Raw genomic sequence first — 17356 nt, 5'->3', positions numbered from 1 at the left:
ATTTTTTCATGTACCTGTTGGCTTTTTGTATATATTCTTTGGAGAAATGTCTATTCAAGTCCTTTGCCCATTTTTAACTTAGGTTATTTTTGTTGTTGTTGTTGTTGTTATTGAGTTTTATGAATTCTTATGTTTTGGATATCAACTCCTGATCAGATACATGGTTTGCAAATATTCTCCCCATTCCACAGGTTGTCTTTTCACCTTATGGATGGTTTCTTTTGCTGTGGATGCATATTATTCTGATTTTAATGTTGTCACTTAAAAAAATCTATGACAATACTTTTCCATCATGGGCAGGTACCCTTACACAGTTAACCATTTGTATCTTTTCTATTAATTATCTGTCTGCTCTTCTTGGATTAACAGCTCCAGATTTTCTTCTGGGAATCTACTGGTGTTTCCAGTAGATAGACTGACCTCTCCATTCCACAGCTCAAGTTCCAGAAGGTCTAAGTGATTTAGGCTTGGTCCCTCATAGCCCTGGCTTCCTCTGGCCTCAGAGGTTGGTTGGAGAATGGATATATACCATCAAAGTTAGTGAGTGATAGCCAGATATTTGCGGAAGCTTCTGGAATTAAACGGCGGGAGCGGGGGGATCCTTTCCCTCTGCAGTGTACCTGGAAACTGTCACTGAGACTCCCTCCTCCATCTGGCTAATGTATAAGGCACATGAGAATGAGATGCACTTGGAAGGTAGCAGGGATGAAGGACAGAAGAAACCAGGTTGTAGTAATTTTACTGAAGTCTTGATCAAGTCTTTCCTGAATTCAGCCCTACCTCTGGAATGCTTAGGTTTGTGGAATAATTAATTTCACTTTGATTAATTCAATCCGGTGTGGGTATTCTGTCACTAAGGACATTTAATTGAAGGGCATTGATTCAAACTTATCATTAGAAAAAGATGATGAGGAATTACTAATAATATCTTCCCCAGTGTTTCTGGGTTGATGAGAGAATGGTATCTCTTTTACTAGAAAAACGATGCATTTCTATGACCTTGGTCTCTGAATTTGACAAGCAAACCTTTTCGCCTAGGCAAAAGCAGCAGAAATTCTTTAAATAATATGAAAGGTAGTAACAGTGTCGGAAGTGTTTGCGTGGCTGGAATGGTTCCGCCTGACGCTTCTGGCGTTTTTTTGCAATCCAAAGGGCATTTCGAGGGCCAGACAAAGAGGACTACATCACCAGAAATTTAAAATGATTGTCTCTCTTGGAAGAGTAATAAGTGGGTTTCCTTCCCTCCGCCCTCCGCCCTCCGCTCGCCCTCCCTTGACAAATGTCCTCCTTCTTGGCAGAGGCAGATTCGGGCCTTGGCTTCCGTCACACGCTAACAGGTTTTTGTTTATCTTCAGTGAGAAATGGACAAAAGGAAACACAAAACAGATGAATGGGCAAAAGTATGAATAAACAACTCTTGCAGCCGAGTAACAGATGGCTGCACGGTCCTTGGTGACTGAACAAATTGATTCGCAAGGTTTCTGGAAGGAGAGACTTGCTAATGTTTTTCTCAAGCAAAAGTTATAGTGATGGAATAAAAGTGATCTCATCTCGGTGGCCTTCGGTGAAGAAACAAGGAATTTGTTTTGTAATACCTCCCATGAACTTCGCCGGATGCTCTTTATTTGTCACAAGCGGGGACCTGGAGATGCCAAGGAGGAGAAAATGACTTGTCCTACTCCCATGCTCCACCTGCCGCCCAGGAAGTTCTTAGGTGAACTGAGGGGAATGTCTTGCAAACGCATACATGCAGTGCATGCTGGGAGAATCCGTAGTGAAAGGATGGATCCCACGTGGCCGACAGCTACATGCAGTGAAAGATGGTTAACATCAGGGCTTGAGGAGCAGACAGAGCAGACCACATGTTGAGTCGTTCCACCTGACTTACTTTTTCAGAGCTTCCACTTTATTCCTGTAAACTTACAGTGATAATACTGAGACCTTTATTTGCTCAGCCGACATTTACTAAAAGCAGTCTCTGGTCTTCGGATATGTGGAACAGGACGAGAGGGCAAAAGAAGCAGCCTGTCCTTCTGGTGGGAAGGTCTGAAGGCCGTCACCTTTCTCAGAGGCTGTGGTGAGAATTCCTTAGGGCTTTATTGGGAAGGCAGCTGTGGCTAGAGTTTACACACCCTGGAGCCGGACTCCTGTGAACGTCCCAGTTCGAAGCTGACTGTGTGCGGCCCTGGAAAGACCAGCCTGCAGCGCGGGGGTGCCCCCGAAGACCAGCCCGCAGCGCGAGGGTGCCTTGGCTCGTGCCTGGTGCTTCTTTTTTTTTTCATAGGGAATATTAGTTGACTTTAAATTTTTTTAATTGAAGTATAGTTGATGTGCTATATTATATAATTTATAGATGTACAATATAGCAATTCACAATTTTTAAAGTAGATACTCCATTCACAGTTACTATAAAACACTGGCTTGTAGTTCCTATGTTGTGCGCCACAGCCTCATAGCTTATCTTATACGTAGTAGTTCGTACCTCCTCTTCCCTAGCCCTGCGGTGCCCCTGCCCCCTTCCCTCTTCCCTTTCCCCACGGGTAACCACTAATGTGTTCTTTGTATCTGTGAGTCAGCTTCTTTTTTGTTACATTCACTAGTTTGTTGTGTTTTTTAGATTCCACATAGGAGTGATATCATACAGTATTTCTTTCTCTTCACTTAGCATAATGTGCTCCAAGTCCAGCCATGTTGTTGCAAATGGCAACATTTCATTATTTTTTGTGACTGAGTAATATTTCACTATATATATATATATATATATATATATATATATATATATATATATATATATATATATATAATATATATATAAAAGGAAACCACTGACCAAAAGAAAAGACAGTCCACTGAATGGTTGAAAATATATTTGCAAATGATATGACTGATAAGGGGTTAATTTCCACTGTATATAAACAGCTCCCACAACTCAACAGCAAAAAAACAAACAACTTGATTAAAAGAAATTAGGCAGAAGAACTGAATAGACACTTTTCCAAAGAGGAAACGCAGATGGCCAACAGGCTCGTGAAAAGGTACATATATACCACAACTTTCTTATGCGTTGACCTGTTGATGGACACTTAGGTCGCCCCCATATTTGGCAACTGTAAAAAGTGCTGCTGTGAACGTTGGGGTGCATGTGTCTCTTTGAGTTAGTGTTTTTGTTTTTTCAGCTATATACCCAGGAGTGGAATTGCTGGGTCGTGTGGCAGTTCTATTTTTAGCTTTTTGAGAACCCTCCGTACTCTTTTCCACAGTGGCTGCGCCAATTTACATTCCCACCAGCAGTGCACAAGGGCTCCATCTTCTCCACGCCCTCACCGGCACTTGTTGTTTGTGTTCTCTTTGGTGATAGCCATCCCGGCAGGTGTGAGGCGACATCTCATTCTGGCTTTGGTTTGCATTTCCCTGGTGATTAGCGACGTTGAACATCCTTTCACGTACCTGTTGGCCATCTGCATTTCCTCTTTGGAAGAATGTCTATTCAGTTCTTCTGCCTATTTTTTTTTAATCAAGTTGTTTGTTTTTTTGCTGTTGAGTTGTGGGAGCTGTTTATATACAGTGGAAATTAACCCCTTATCGGTCATATCATTTGCAAATATATTTTCTCCCATTCAGTAGATTGTCTTTTCTTTTCGTCAGTGGTTTCCTTTTTTTATTTTTATTTTTTAGCTCTATTAAGGAGAAAGTACTGTGGTCACCTGCCGCCTCTGCACCCTTTGCAAGGGCTTGCCGTTGTGGGACTGTGTTAGAGATAGGCCGGCCCTCTAGGTGCTACTTAGTGCCATGAAATAGCACCTTCACGAGTGGCACTTGACCCAAAGGAATCCAACATACAACCAGGATGGAGTTTGGGAGTGTGGGTCCTTTGGCTAAGACTGCACAAAAATAGCAGTGCCCCTGGAGGGGTACCCCTGCCCTGGCCCCAAGCAGCCACTGAGCACTCTGGGCGAGGCTCCGTCTGTGCCCTGACCTCTGTACCTAATGGTGGCAAGGAGATGTAAGTAGATATCTAAGGAGGGCTTTGGAGAAAGCAGCTTCTTTCTGAGAAAGAGGCAGGCCTGCAAAGCAAGCTTGCTAATATGTCCTCTTTCCCTTGTTTTCTTGCGTTTGAATGTGGTGATAGGACCAATGTTTGGAACTGTGGCAACCATTTTGAAACAATGAGGCCACAGCACAAGGAAGAATAATGTCTATAACCATAGGTACTGCATAGCCTAAGACTTTCCCACGTGAATTCTGCTGTCACAGTGTGATTATTGATAACACCTCCTTTCATACTCAAAAGTGTCCTAAATTCGACAACGAAATTTATTTATGGTTAGTCTCAGAAGAGACCTTGATTACCGAAGCTGCAGGGAGGGAAGAGTGAAAACACCGACGCTGTGAAGTGGCTGGCCCAGCTCTGAGCGATTTATCTTCTAATTTGGTTTTTGAGTAAACAGCAAATGTCTCATGTTCAAGCCTCTGTTAGTCCAGTTTTCTGTTACTTTCAGCTAAAAGCATTCTTTCCTGATATATTTATCTTCAACTCAGGGATTTGGAGCACAGTTAGTGCTTGACCGTTGCTTTCAAACTAAAGCTTTTTAAAGTTCTGCAGCTTTTGGCTAAGTTTTTTCTTCTCTATAATTCCTGAATTGGCATGAAAATTGCTGAAATGTTGCACAGAAGGCTTATTTTGTGATACTTCCAATAGGAACCAGCAGTGGAAGTGTCAGAACTCTCACCACAAGGCTTGCTAGGAGACGTTCCACCCGAGCTGGCAACCCCAGGGGGTTTGGAAAGTACAAAGAAGAGGTATTAAAAAACCTTCCTCAATTCATCTGATTTTCCAGCTTTTGGGGTTTCAGTTTTTCCGAGCAGACAGTATGCCTCTCATAAATCTTTAAAGGTCTAAATTATAACCTTTTCCTTTATTTTGTTTTAAATACAAACCAAATTGTCAAGGAGATGGGGACTAGAATCCTGGAGGAATATGTACTTTCCTGTCTATTAAATCTGAAAAGAGTTTCAGATTGGTGTATGATTAAAAAAAAAAAAAGAAGTGCCAAATATCTGGGAGAAATTAAATTTTAAGAGACGTAAAAAATAAGTCATTAAAAGCATTTAAAAGTTGAGTGACGAGGGGAGTGGATATAGCTCAGTGGTAGTGTGCATGCTTAGCACGCACAAGGTCCTGGGTTCAATCCCCAGTGCCCCCATTTAAAAAAGTAAAGTTAAGTGACAAATATGTAATACTAATTCCACTACAGATTTTATATGTACAATCCAGTGTAGTGTCACCGTATGTAGCAGAGGGTTCCCCCAGCCTCCCCCCTCATAGGACAGCTGGGCCACCGACGATCCAGCATGACTTTAACTCATTAGCACTGATGGCTATAAGACAACGTGCATATGTTTGTAATAATTTGGTTAAATTTCAGCTAAGTTTCTCATATAGCCAATAGGTACTTTTTAAACATGTTTTTTTTTTTCTCATGAGTTTCATTTTTCAAATAGTCCCCCTCCTCACTTAATCCTATGTGTCGCTTTTCTACTGAGCCAGCATCTCCTAGACCTGAACACATCTTACGAACACTGAGATCCCTCCCCAGCATCACTTCTCTTGGGCGTTAACTTGACATGAGGTTGCTGGTCTGTGATGCTAATTAATGGATGGTCTTTTACTTTGACCCATTTAGGTCACCAGTCAGATGTTCCTCCTGACCATCCTCTAATTGAGTCTCTACATAGCTGCCAGAATGATCTTTCTCAAATGGCAAGCCAGTCCCAGCCTGGCCCTGACTGAAGCCCTCCAGAGGCCCTTCATTCTCAGCAGGGCAGGGCCTGACCCCACTTCCTGCTTAGGAAGGCCAACACATCTCTTCCTGATCCAGCTCATCTGCTTTTCTGGATTCACACGCCCACCCTGTACCTCGTCCTTGCCCCTTTAGAACGTCCTTTAGACCTTGACTTGGGGGTGCTCCCTCCTCCCTCCCTGCCTGCTGAGCCTCTGAACTTGGTACCCCTTTTACATGGAGTATCATTCCTACCCCCTCACTCCCACGACCACAATGTCCGTTGGCCACGCCCGTTTATTCTCAGTGTCACTTTCTCTGGAAAGCCTTCTCTAACCTGAAGTCCCCCTAGGGGACCCCTCTAGGCACTCCCAGACTTTTCCCCATCAGCACTTAGCCCGCTGTATGGTGGTGACCTGTCTAGCTCTTTGACTAGGCTGTAAGGCCTGTGAGGGTATGGGATGGGCAGAGTGGTGACCCCCAAGGCTGTCCACATCCTAACCCCGGAAACTGTGAGGATGCGATGTTACACGGCAAAAAGAGCTAGAGAGTGAAGATGGAATTAAGACTGGGCAGCAGTTAATGTTAAGATAGGGAGATTATTCTGGATTATTTGGGTGGGCCCAGTGTCATCACAAGGGTCCTCAAGGAGAAGAGGGAGACAGAATAAGAAACTCAGAGAGAGATGTGAGGGAGATGGACCAGAGAGATGGCTCTGGGTATGGAAGAAGGGAGCCATGAGCCAAGGAATGTGGGCGAGTCTCTAAGTAGCTGGAAAAGGCAAGGGAAGGCCTTCTCCCCGAGAGCTGCCAGAAAAGAATGCGGCCCTGTAGACACCTTGATTTTAGCCCAGTGGGACCCGTTGTAGACTTCTAATTTACAGGATTGAAAGATAATAGAGTTATGTTGTTTTAAGCTGCTAACCATATAGCAATTTGTTACAGCAGAAATAGAAAAAAGATAACACAGGAAAGAAATGCTGTCTCTGTTGTTCATTGTTGTAGCCCAAGTTCTGTAATTGTCGCCAGAATGTGGTGAGCAGCTTGGGAGCCATTCACTGAGTTCCCATTGTTGACTAGACTGTCAGACCCAGGAATGGCTCTCAAGGAATGTTCTTCTGCAAAAGAACAAGTCACTGTGATGCTCGCAGCCTTCCTTCAACAGGAGGGGTCCCTCTAAAACCATTTGCTTGTGAGTGATTTTAAAAATGGAAGAAACCCAGAATAGAAGAAAGCTTCTTACAGAGAATTTGAACAACTTGGAAGCTCTGCCTTAAGTTGCCTCTTGGCACACGGTAACTTGGAGGTGTATTGTAAGGAGTGCCAGGGGCAGTGATAAAAAATGTATTTTGTCACTGGGAAAGGTCCTGGAAATCCTTGCGAGGTCAGTTTATCAAGTGAAATGTTGCACGTTTTCAGTTGCATTAACCAGGCAAATGGCCATGCAGGCTTGAAATGAAGTGCATACACCGAATGCATCTCCCGAATTCTTTGGAAAAGATGATAGAAATTGTTGGCACTTTTAAAAGAGCACACTTTCTGTAACCATGAAATGTGTGACAATTGGGTCAACACTCTTATTTTCTAGGGTAAAAGCAAACTGCCTGCCTTTGGATTTATAGCACACAATTTCAGAAACCATAAACTCGTGAAGACTTCAATATGAGTTTTATAGTCTCATCTTAAAAGAGCCAGGGTCACTGAGAAACCTATAGTATCGCATGTACCTTCTCCAGATACGTTCGCACCTCTTCACTTAACCCGTGATACCCACTCAGTATTTTCTGCCTCCATCTGTTCTCCAGTGATGTCCCGCTACTAAAACTTTCCTGGCTCTTTATGTATAATCACATGCTTCTTTTTCTTTACCTACTCTTTATGTAGCTGCTACTTCTTTTCTATCGCCTTCTTGGATGATGCATTGTTTCCTTTTGTTGGGAGCATATGACCTACAGGCACAGCGTCTCATTTATAAAGATCTTGCTAAAATGTCTTTTACAATGTAGATGAGTAACACATATGGCTGAATGAATGGAAGCTATTTACAGAGACTCAAAAGTAAACATCTTAATCACTTTTTCCCAGGAGGCGTGAGTCAAAAATGGAAAATTTCGGTTAAAAACCTGCTAGTCTAATGAGCCTAACTCAACTACTATTGTCACCACCACACTGGCACCAGGACATTTTTATCTTGTCATTGTCATCATCATCTCTGTATTAGTCAGAGAAACAGAACCAATAGGAGATATTCATTTATGTGTATATAATTGTATTCCTGCCTTTGGACTTCAACTGAAACATTGGAATTTTCCAGATCTCAGTTCTCCTATTTCTCAAGCCTTTGACCTCAGACTGAAACTACGCCATCCGTGCTCCTGGGTCTGCAGCTCGCTCACTCACCCTGCAGATGCTGGGACTTGCCGACCACTTGTCGACCTCCGTCATCATCCGAGTCAATTTCTTGTAATCAGTCTTTATGTAAGATGGTGTCATTCCAGCCTGAGTCCAAAGGCCTGAGAACCAGGAGAACTGAAGATGTGACCTAATTCTGAAAGCCAGTGGGCTTGAGACCCAGGAAGAGCTGATGTTTCAGTTAAAGTCCAAGGGTGGGAAAACACTGATGTCTTCTCAGTTAAAAAGCAGTCAGACAGGAGGAATTCCCTCTTACTTGGAGGAGGGTCAGCCTTTTTGTTCTATTCATGACTTCAACTGATTGGATGAGACCCACCCACATTAGGGAGGGCCATCTGCTTTACTTGGTCTACTGATTTAAATTAGTTTCATCCAAAAAAAAAAAAAAAAAGGTCCCTACAGAAACACTCAGAATAATATTTAACCAAATATCTGGGCACTCCATGGACTATCCAAGTTGACACGTAAAATCAACCATCACAATCATCACCATTACTTAATTATCAGTAGAAGATAGTATTTATTAAATGTCTGTGGAATACATTGTTGGACTCATCACTACCAGGGAAACCATGGGTTCTCCAGGAAATAACGACCTAAAATATCATCAACAAAATAATCTTATCTTTTGGGAAAATTTAGTTTTGAAGAAAAAAAATTTTGTTTTGTATCAGGTGAGAGAAAACGTTCATGAACTAAATGAGAAAATATACTTGGTTAAATATTGAAGAAAATGATGCTTGATTGAAAGAAATGTACCTAAAATTTAAAATCTCAGTCTGATGAATATTAATTACTTTCAAAAGTCTTTATGTCAGAAAATTCTTACTCTGTACTAGTTATAGTCACTTCTTTGTCTAGAAGTATTGATATAAAACTTCATATAAACTCCAATGTCACAAATGCAACTCTATAAAAACAATAGTGTTTTAGTTAGAGCTGAATCATGGGACCGTATTTTGAGTTAATGCAAAGCAAATATATTAAACCAGAAAATACATTTTCTCATAATGGTAATTTTTTATTTTTGTTTTTCCTCCCCTTTTGGTTGTGTCCTATGGGAGAGAGAAAACTATAATGTAAGGAAAGAACTGTTAGGAACCTATTTTATAAAAGCACAGTGACTTTTACTGTAAAAATTAGAACACAGACATAGGATTCCAGAGTAAATGATCTACTTAAATCTAGGGGTTGCGATAGTTATTATGCTGTTTCACCTGAATCAAAATATTGAAAAGCAACTACTGAGACAGAAAGAATGTAATTCAAAGCCAGGCTTTGATATTTAATAGCTGGAAAATCTTAGAAAGGTCGTGCGGGCTCAGAGTCTCAGTTTTTCCATCTATAAAGTGGAGATGATGACACAGACTTTCATAAATGTCTAAAATGCAAACATAGCGCCCAATATGGCAACTAACAGGGGCTCAGTCCTTGACAGCTGTCATTCCTTAAGACTGTGCTGCCTGAGTGCAGAGGTCATTTCAAGACTGTTCATCCTTTGTCCCCAGAACCCAACATACCATATGCACAGGGTGGATATTTGTTGACTAAATTAATGAGTAAGTTTTTCCAGACTTGTGCAAATTGAGCTGGGGAGGGAAGGAGAACTCTTCACCAGTGGCTCACAGAAAATAATAACCTTTCGCTGTCATAGTCTTATACAAGAACATGTAAAGAGTGGTTAGGTCAAGGAAGCGTGAGTGAGACAGGCTGGGCTGCATTTATGCCTGAGCAAAGACTACCTCTGTCCAATGGGAATGCATTTGATATTCCATTTATTTGGGGGGTGGCATTTATTGAATGCCCACAATGTAGAACTGGAATGTACTTTGGTGAACCCACTTTAATGTCACAAACACGTCACTACTGTGTGTTTGTTACCAGAAATTTAATGCATGGACAGAAGACAGGTTGATTGTTTGTATAAGCAGTGGCAGCCCACAGGGAGAAAGATGGGTGGCTTTCCCTCCCTGGAAATCTTTTCAAAACAGGATACTGATCTGTTTTCCTGCGATATTGCACTCTGTCTACTCAACCTTAGCTAGGTACATCAGATCTACTTTTGCCTCAGTTACCTGGAGAGTGGAAACTAAAGCCCAATTTTATAACCTACTCTTTCTACAAGGATGGCTGCCATTATCCAATTCCGTTTCCACAATGAAAACACGGGAACTCTGTAAGACCCTACCTAGAAACAGCTGCATTCACACATGGCTGGCCACGCTGCCTTCTGGGGAGCTGGTACACTTCTGGTAAATGCTGTCCCATTGCAACTTTGGTGCAGCTGAGGGCCACCCTTTAACGCTGTTCATTTTAGTTGGGCACAAATTAAATCCTGCAACAATTAGCTCAAGGCAGCTCCAGACCCTGCTTGCCTCGGGCTGCATGAGTTAACAGGAAGTCGGTCAGAGCTCCTGGCGGGCGAAGTGTAAGGGGTGGTAAGGCCTCCCAGACCCATGGCTTCCAAAGTAGCCGTTTTTTCCTTTACGATTTTTATAAGCCTCTTGGGTGCCTTGATAGGGTGTAATTCTCTGCCTGCTTACAATAAAAAAATCCTTCACGCTGGATAAAGAAATGAATTTAATTGGAGAGAGAACATTACCCAGGTGACTTTCCTGCGAAGTCCCTGGAGACGGTAACAAGGATTTAATGCTCGCTGCCTCAGTGGTGCTTTGACAAGGCAATAAGGTAAAAGCGATCCACTCTGAAATAGGCCGTAAGGTACGCTTTTTCCATATAAACCGGCAGTGAGGCGAATGGGTCTGTGCAGTGGAGGTGACAGGTGTTTTGGAAAGACCCCGTGGGAGAATGAGGAAGGAGAATGTTTCAAGGAGACTTTTGGTGGCGTTGGCCCTTAGAAGCTAGTTTAGGATGAGAAATAGAAGGAGAAAATGAGACGAGGGACCAAGATGGTGACAGAGGAGGCTCCTGGGCTTCCCTCCTCACAAGGATGCAGCAGATGACCAGCTTAACATGGGGCAATTTCCTCTGCGCCAAATCCAGAAACTAGCTGAGTGACGTCTGTACATCGGGCCAGGGAGAGAAGGCCCACCTGGAAAAGGGCAGGCGATGCTGAGATGCGCGCTTGCCTTCAGCAACACCCCCACACACACACACACCCCGCACGCGCGCTGACACACCCCTACTCCCAGCTTCCCCCTGAGGAGTGAAAGGTTGGGGCCCTGCACAGCGAAGGCCCCAACGTTTACGGCTCCCAAAACACCAGGCAGTGCCTGTGAGACCCACAGGGCCCTAGCAAATAAAGACATTCTTAGCCACACGTGTAAGCACTCACTGTGGCCATCCCCCCGGGGCTTGGCGCAGATGGGGCAGGCAAAAGTGCTTGCCTCCCAGTCTTTCCCTGGAACGGGTTTGACTGCACACTTTACAAGCTGCTGCCTGAAGGTCCAGCCTCTAATTAGCATGCATCTAGGGGTTGCCCGTGATCCTTTCTGGAGCCCAGAGGAGCCGGTGGGCATGCCCTGCCTTCTTCCTCTGGCTTTCCTGAATGATGAAACCAGCTTGCCAGCACCTTTCCAGAAGACATGGGCACACACATCTGTTGCTCCAGCATCTGTGACCGCCGCCTGAGGGCAGGGTCCTCAGCCTTCCTGGCTCTGATAGCCAGAGGGACTTGCATTCCTGAGACCCGCAGGACTATGCAAACAAGGAAGCTGATCTAAATGGGCACTTCTCACAGTTACGCCCTAGGGCTCCTCACAAAGGCAAAAACAGCTCTCTTACACTTGTTCCCTGGAAAGGGTTTGACTGCATTCTTCACAAGCTGCTGCCTGAGGGTCCAGCTTCTAATTAACATGCGCAAGTGCTGACTGTGACTCTCGCCAGACCCAAAAGAGCCAGTGGGCTCTGTCTCTACCTTCTCCCTCTAACTTGCTCCAACAGTAAAAGCAAGTGAGCCCACTTCTCGTCTAAGTGACAAACTCTTGCTGAAGTTAAGCATTATATACTTTATTACTTGTGACCCAATTTAACAAAAATTTAAGTCTATAGTGTGTATAAAAGAATGACTAAAAGGCAAATATTTTAAAAATAAATTAAGCCTGGCACCTCCTTCCCACCTAAAGGAATTATCTTGGGTCCCTTCTGTGACTGAGATGCTTTCTCTTGCCCTTTCCTGGTTTTTTTCACACTCTCCCTTTCTTATTCCTTTTTTAATGTTTAGTAAAATGTATTATCAAAAGGATACTTGGACACTGTTATAATATAATACATATCTGGGATTTAAGAATCATGCTACAGATTTAGCTTGCTTATTGCTGCTGCTGCTCCAGTGAAATCTTCCCTTCCGGAATGCTCCAAAACCGTTCCACATCCCAGTAACTAATTCTGTTTCTTTGGGTCCAGCATTTAGGTTGCGAGTGTTCTCCTTTTGAGATGTGTCATAAAATAGCACATGGCAGACTTTCTCCTTTATCAGTGAGAGGATAAAAATGAAAAATGTGTCTTGATAAAGAGTATTTTCTCAAAAAAATGTACAAATGTTCCCTGCACTAAAGTGTTTATCCTCACCAGCACAGTCATATTTCTTAACTCTAGGAGAGTGACTCTAAGAAAGTTACTTTTTCAAATTTTAAACATCTTCATATGTATCTATTGAGAGGGAAGTCTCTGCGAATCTTTCGTGTTTCCCCCTATTTGTAAGCAGAGACACTGACGGTATTTGTTCCAGACTGCCCTTCAAATTGTTTGTACAGTGGACAGTCTCAGAATATAGAGACTGCGTCTCCCCCTAGGCAAAGGGCTGGTTTCTTTACCATCTGCTCCAAGAAAGATAGCGTCTCCCTCCCAGGATGGAGTTCAGACAGGCTTACTGCCCATTATGCAAGATGCAGGTTTCCCAAGCTTGGCATTTTTCTCCCATGATGGGCCCCACTGCACGGGGCGGGGGATCACCTGACCTTCTTCATAGCTGCGGGACTGATGGAAATGCGGGTACTTCGTGCACTGCTATTACCGTGAGCAATACGTTTTTCTGATCTCTGAGCGGGGATCTTGTGTCATTCGCCAGCAGGCGTGAAACGGGAAAGCTAACTTGTTGGCTGGCAAGTAGGACAAAACTTCAGACCCTTCATAGTTCTTGACTCTATCTTGTCATGACTCAAATTTTTCTAAGTCACCAGTGTCTTCATGAGGACACTGAGTCACATATTTTTGTAGAAATAAGAAGGACTTACTTAATGTCAAACTCCAGCCTTGGTTTTGTTGATTTGGGGCTGGCAGAAGTATAAGTCTCTTAAGCAGACGTAGGATGCCTTCCATAGTATAAAGTAACTTAAAAAATACACCACAAAATGATTGTCCTTTGAAAGTTATTTCACTTATGATGATTGGTAATTTGCCAGAAGAGTTCCCTGACAAATCAATACGAACAGAGACTCTGTATGGATTGATTAGTGCAGTTTATATAACCAGTGAGTTCAAAGAAATTTACACAGAAAAGGGAAGAGAACTGGGTCAGTATCAATGACCAGGTTAGCCTGCACTCTACAAGCAAAGAATTACCTTCGGTTTGTTTTCAAGTCGATAATCAATTGTCAGAAACAGTATTCCTCGAGGAATATCCCAGGCATGGATGGACATTTGGTTAATAATCTCATTCTCTTCCTTACTAACTCTTAAATTTGAGAAGTCAAATTTTCTACAATTCCGTATAATTCAGAGTAAACGCCTCAGCCAACCAGTTGCTTGTGTTTGTGCCTGATGACAGTTTTGTGCAGAAGCTTGACCCATCTCCACTCAAATGCCCTGCACTGGAGATTTAGTACAGAAAGAAGCTGCTACAACAGCACAGGGCGCTCAGGTGTGGGGGGGTCAGGGATGGTGGGAGCAGGACCGTCTGAGACATCTTTCTGGAATAAGTAAGACTTAACCTAGACAGGGATGTAGGTAAGACTTCAACAAGGAGGATGTGGAGAAAACTCTATCAGACCGAGTGAACACCCAGACAGAGCTGTGGGGGGTGAAACAGGGCAGGGGTCCTTAAGGACACAGTGAGTGAGGGACACGGGGCAGCTCGCGTGTGCAGGGCTTAACGGTTTTCCAGCTTGAAAGATTGTTAGTCAAGTTTAGGGCTAGAAGTGAGTACTTGGGGAATGTTTGCTTTGAGAAGATGTTTGGAGCTTAAGGAGTGGAAGAGATCAGCCAGGGAGAGTGTGCAGAGAGAGAAACGAGCTCAGAGCGCAACTCAGAAGAAAGCCCACGAAGGAAGACGGACCCACAAGCAGACGGGGAAGACCACAGTGCACGAGCAGGTGGCTCACTCGTGTGCACGCAGAGTGAGTGCTGGGAGGCACTGTGTGACCTCTACCTCCATCCATTACAGAACGCATCACAGAACGCATCTATGACAAGACCGCGGATCCTCCCAACTCTAACTTTCGAACCTTGTTTCCCATCAGTAGTGAGTCGAGCATCCGAGGCAAGATGGCTGTGCAACGTACAAGGAGGCGCCGGGAGGGAGGCGGCGGGCACCACAAAGCCGTGCCTCCTGCAGGTATTGCCGACTGTGCTTCCTCCAGTGACCTCATGCGGACACAGAGGCACAGCCTCAGGTGCACCCGACAATTAAGTGTTGCCGCTGTTAAAAATCTGTAGCCATTGTGACGTCATAAACATATCCAGGCACAATCTGTGGTCATAGACTTACTGCCTTTTGTGAGAGGCTTGATGTTTGCTTGCATTTCTGTGACAAAGCGTCTCCTAGAACCTGGGTGAAAAGCAACAGTAGCATTGCTCCTCTTGACATTGCCACTAAAAGTCAACAGGAGACAGTGCTCGGGTGCATGTGACGTAGTATCAGAAACCCAATTTCATCCAACCCAAATCTGTTAATGCATACGTTCTAGAGTTAAGATCATTATAGGCTGGAGAATTTCAAATTTGCTTCGGCAGATGAGACGTTTGGTGGGATGACATTAAAAAATTCAGACTCTGTGTCTGTGCGCCAGGCAGGATCTCTCACATTAGAAAAACAAAGTTTGTGCCAAATTGCCTGATTCCTGGAAGTAAAGCAAACTTGATATCATCCAATAACGGTGATATCTTAATTAAGCCGGAAGTATAACACAGTTATAGGGCTGTGTTTAGGGCTGTTTTCCAAGATGATCCAAATCATGTTTAAAAACTCACCCTTGTACTTTAAGACCTGGATTTACATATTTATAAATATTATTTATTTGAGATATTGTATATCTGTAAAAAATATTGTAACTAAAAGAAGTACTTGCCCTCTAAGTAAGTCACTTTGGGGGAGGAAGCCCCAGGGACCCAGGGAGTTCGGTAGATGCTTCTTAATCCTTATCTAACTGAGTCAGCCTGGTGGGGAAGGCATTACTCTTCCCAATGAGGTAATTCAGGATCAAAATTTTAAGTATATTATCAAATATTTTAGCAGTAAAATTGGAATATCCTTCTCTTTGGCTCAAAAGAGATCATTCTTTTTAGGAGGTAGCGTCTGAATGCAGCATAAATAAGCTTCTAGGGACTTCTGTTCTGGTGGCAGGTTAGGAGGAAGAGCTCTCCTCTCTGCACCAGTCAGTGACGGGACAGCCGATGGAACACCGGCTGCAGGGTCGAGGGACCCAACTCCCACTTCCACTGCCGTCACAACGCCCTCCGTCGCCCACCCGGAAATTCTCACGCTCCTCCTGGGGGCGGGGTCGCAGACCTTCTAGGGGCTGCACTCCGTGACTCCAATTTTTCCCCTCCGCATCTAAATGTGTTTGGGAATCCCAAATGCTAACAATTTCTTCCCCCATAGTGATAATCATTAGAAGACAACAGATTTCTTTTTCTTTCCTTCCTTCCTTCATTTTTTTTTCTAACTAAGGATTTTGAAGCTCTTAACTAGTAGACTAGGTACACAGATAATAATTTAAGGGTCCTGAATCAATTTTTAAAAACTTTTTTTTTCTGAATGAGTTTTAATTTATCAACCTGATTACTCGAAAGTCATTAATCAGACAACACAGTTTTGAAGTCAGGTATCTAAGAGTCAAGTGCGTTTCCATTAGTATCTTTCTTGCTGGTGACTGGCTTAAGGGACGTAAGGTTGCATCTCATTACTGTGTCAGCAAGGCTCCACCCCGCTGCGTTTTTATTCACAACAACGACTGAATTCACACGCATTCGGATTTCTTGGACGCCACAGTTGAGTCTCTTTCCAATTTCTGTGGAGATTAGTGGAATAAGAATTGCAAATGTGTAAAATCCCACCAATTTAAATTAGAAATAATGAAGTCTGCCTTCTCTGGGGGTAACTTTATGAGATTTTGGTAGCCAATCTTAAAGCATTTTCAAGAAGCAATCCTAGGTGGGATATAATTGGCTGAAGGCATTATTATTTTTCCATATTTAATTTAAAAAAATGACCCCACTATTGATAGTCCAAATAGTTTCATAATTAGAATTTGAAGCAATTGAATTCCAGAAAGAATGGCTGTGAAATGAACCAGAGCTGAACCTGCAGGGACCGACCTCTGAATAAGATGCCACAACAGTCGTGCCAGGAGGAGTGAGTCCCCTGCCTGGTGCACGACGTCAAGGCGTGCCTACGGGTTTACATCACCTCACCCAGTGTCTCTGAGAAATGTCCCTTCAAGTTCTCCGCAGAAGCTATTAGTCTATTCATATGTTCTGTCTCATAACTCCTCATCATGTTTCCCCACTTTTCTAGCACCTCACTTCCTTGCCAGTCTCACTTTTGCTTGAATTCCTCTTAGCCTCCCATTTGTCTGACATGGAAACTGCCGACCGCAGAACCCACATTTCCTTCAGTCCATGTGCCGTCCTCTTTATAGGTTTGGTCCCCAGCTACTCCTGTACCAGTTCTTGCCAGACTGAGCATCTGTTTCGAGCTCTGCTTTCTCCAGTGATGACTTCTGCCACCAACAGAGGATTCAGTTACTACAAGGATACGTGGTTGGTTACCACACTTAGAACTGTCCACGCTTGAGGAATGCCTCTCCAACATTTGTGTGTGTGTGTGTGTGTGTGTGTGACAAGTATACACTTTTGTTAATTACTCAAGTAGTTTTAAAAAGCAAAACAGCAGCAACGACTTAATTAAGTTATGGATTAGCTCATTAGCATAGCAGTTGTAAATGTTTTTTGATTTGCACTGATTCAAACGATTGTGTCTTTATC

This window comes from Camelus bactrianus, chromosome 29, assembly GCF_048773025.1.
Source record: "Camelus bactrianus isolate YW-2024 breed Bactrian camel chromosome 29, ASM4877302v1, whole genome shotgun sequence".
Lineage (NCBI taxonomy): Eukaryota > Metazoa > Chordata > Mammalia > Artiodactyla > Camelidae > Camelus > Camelus bactrianus.
This window is presented reverse-complemented; position numbering follows the sequence as displayed.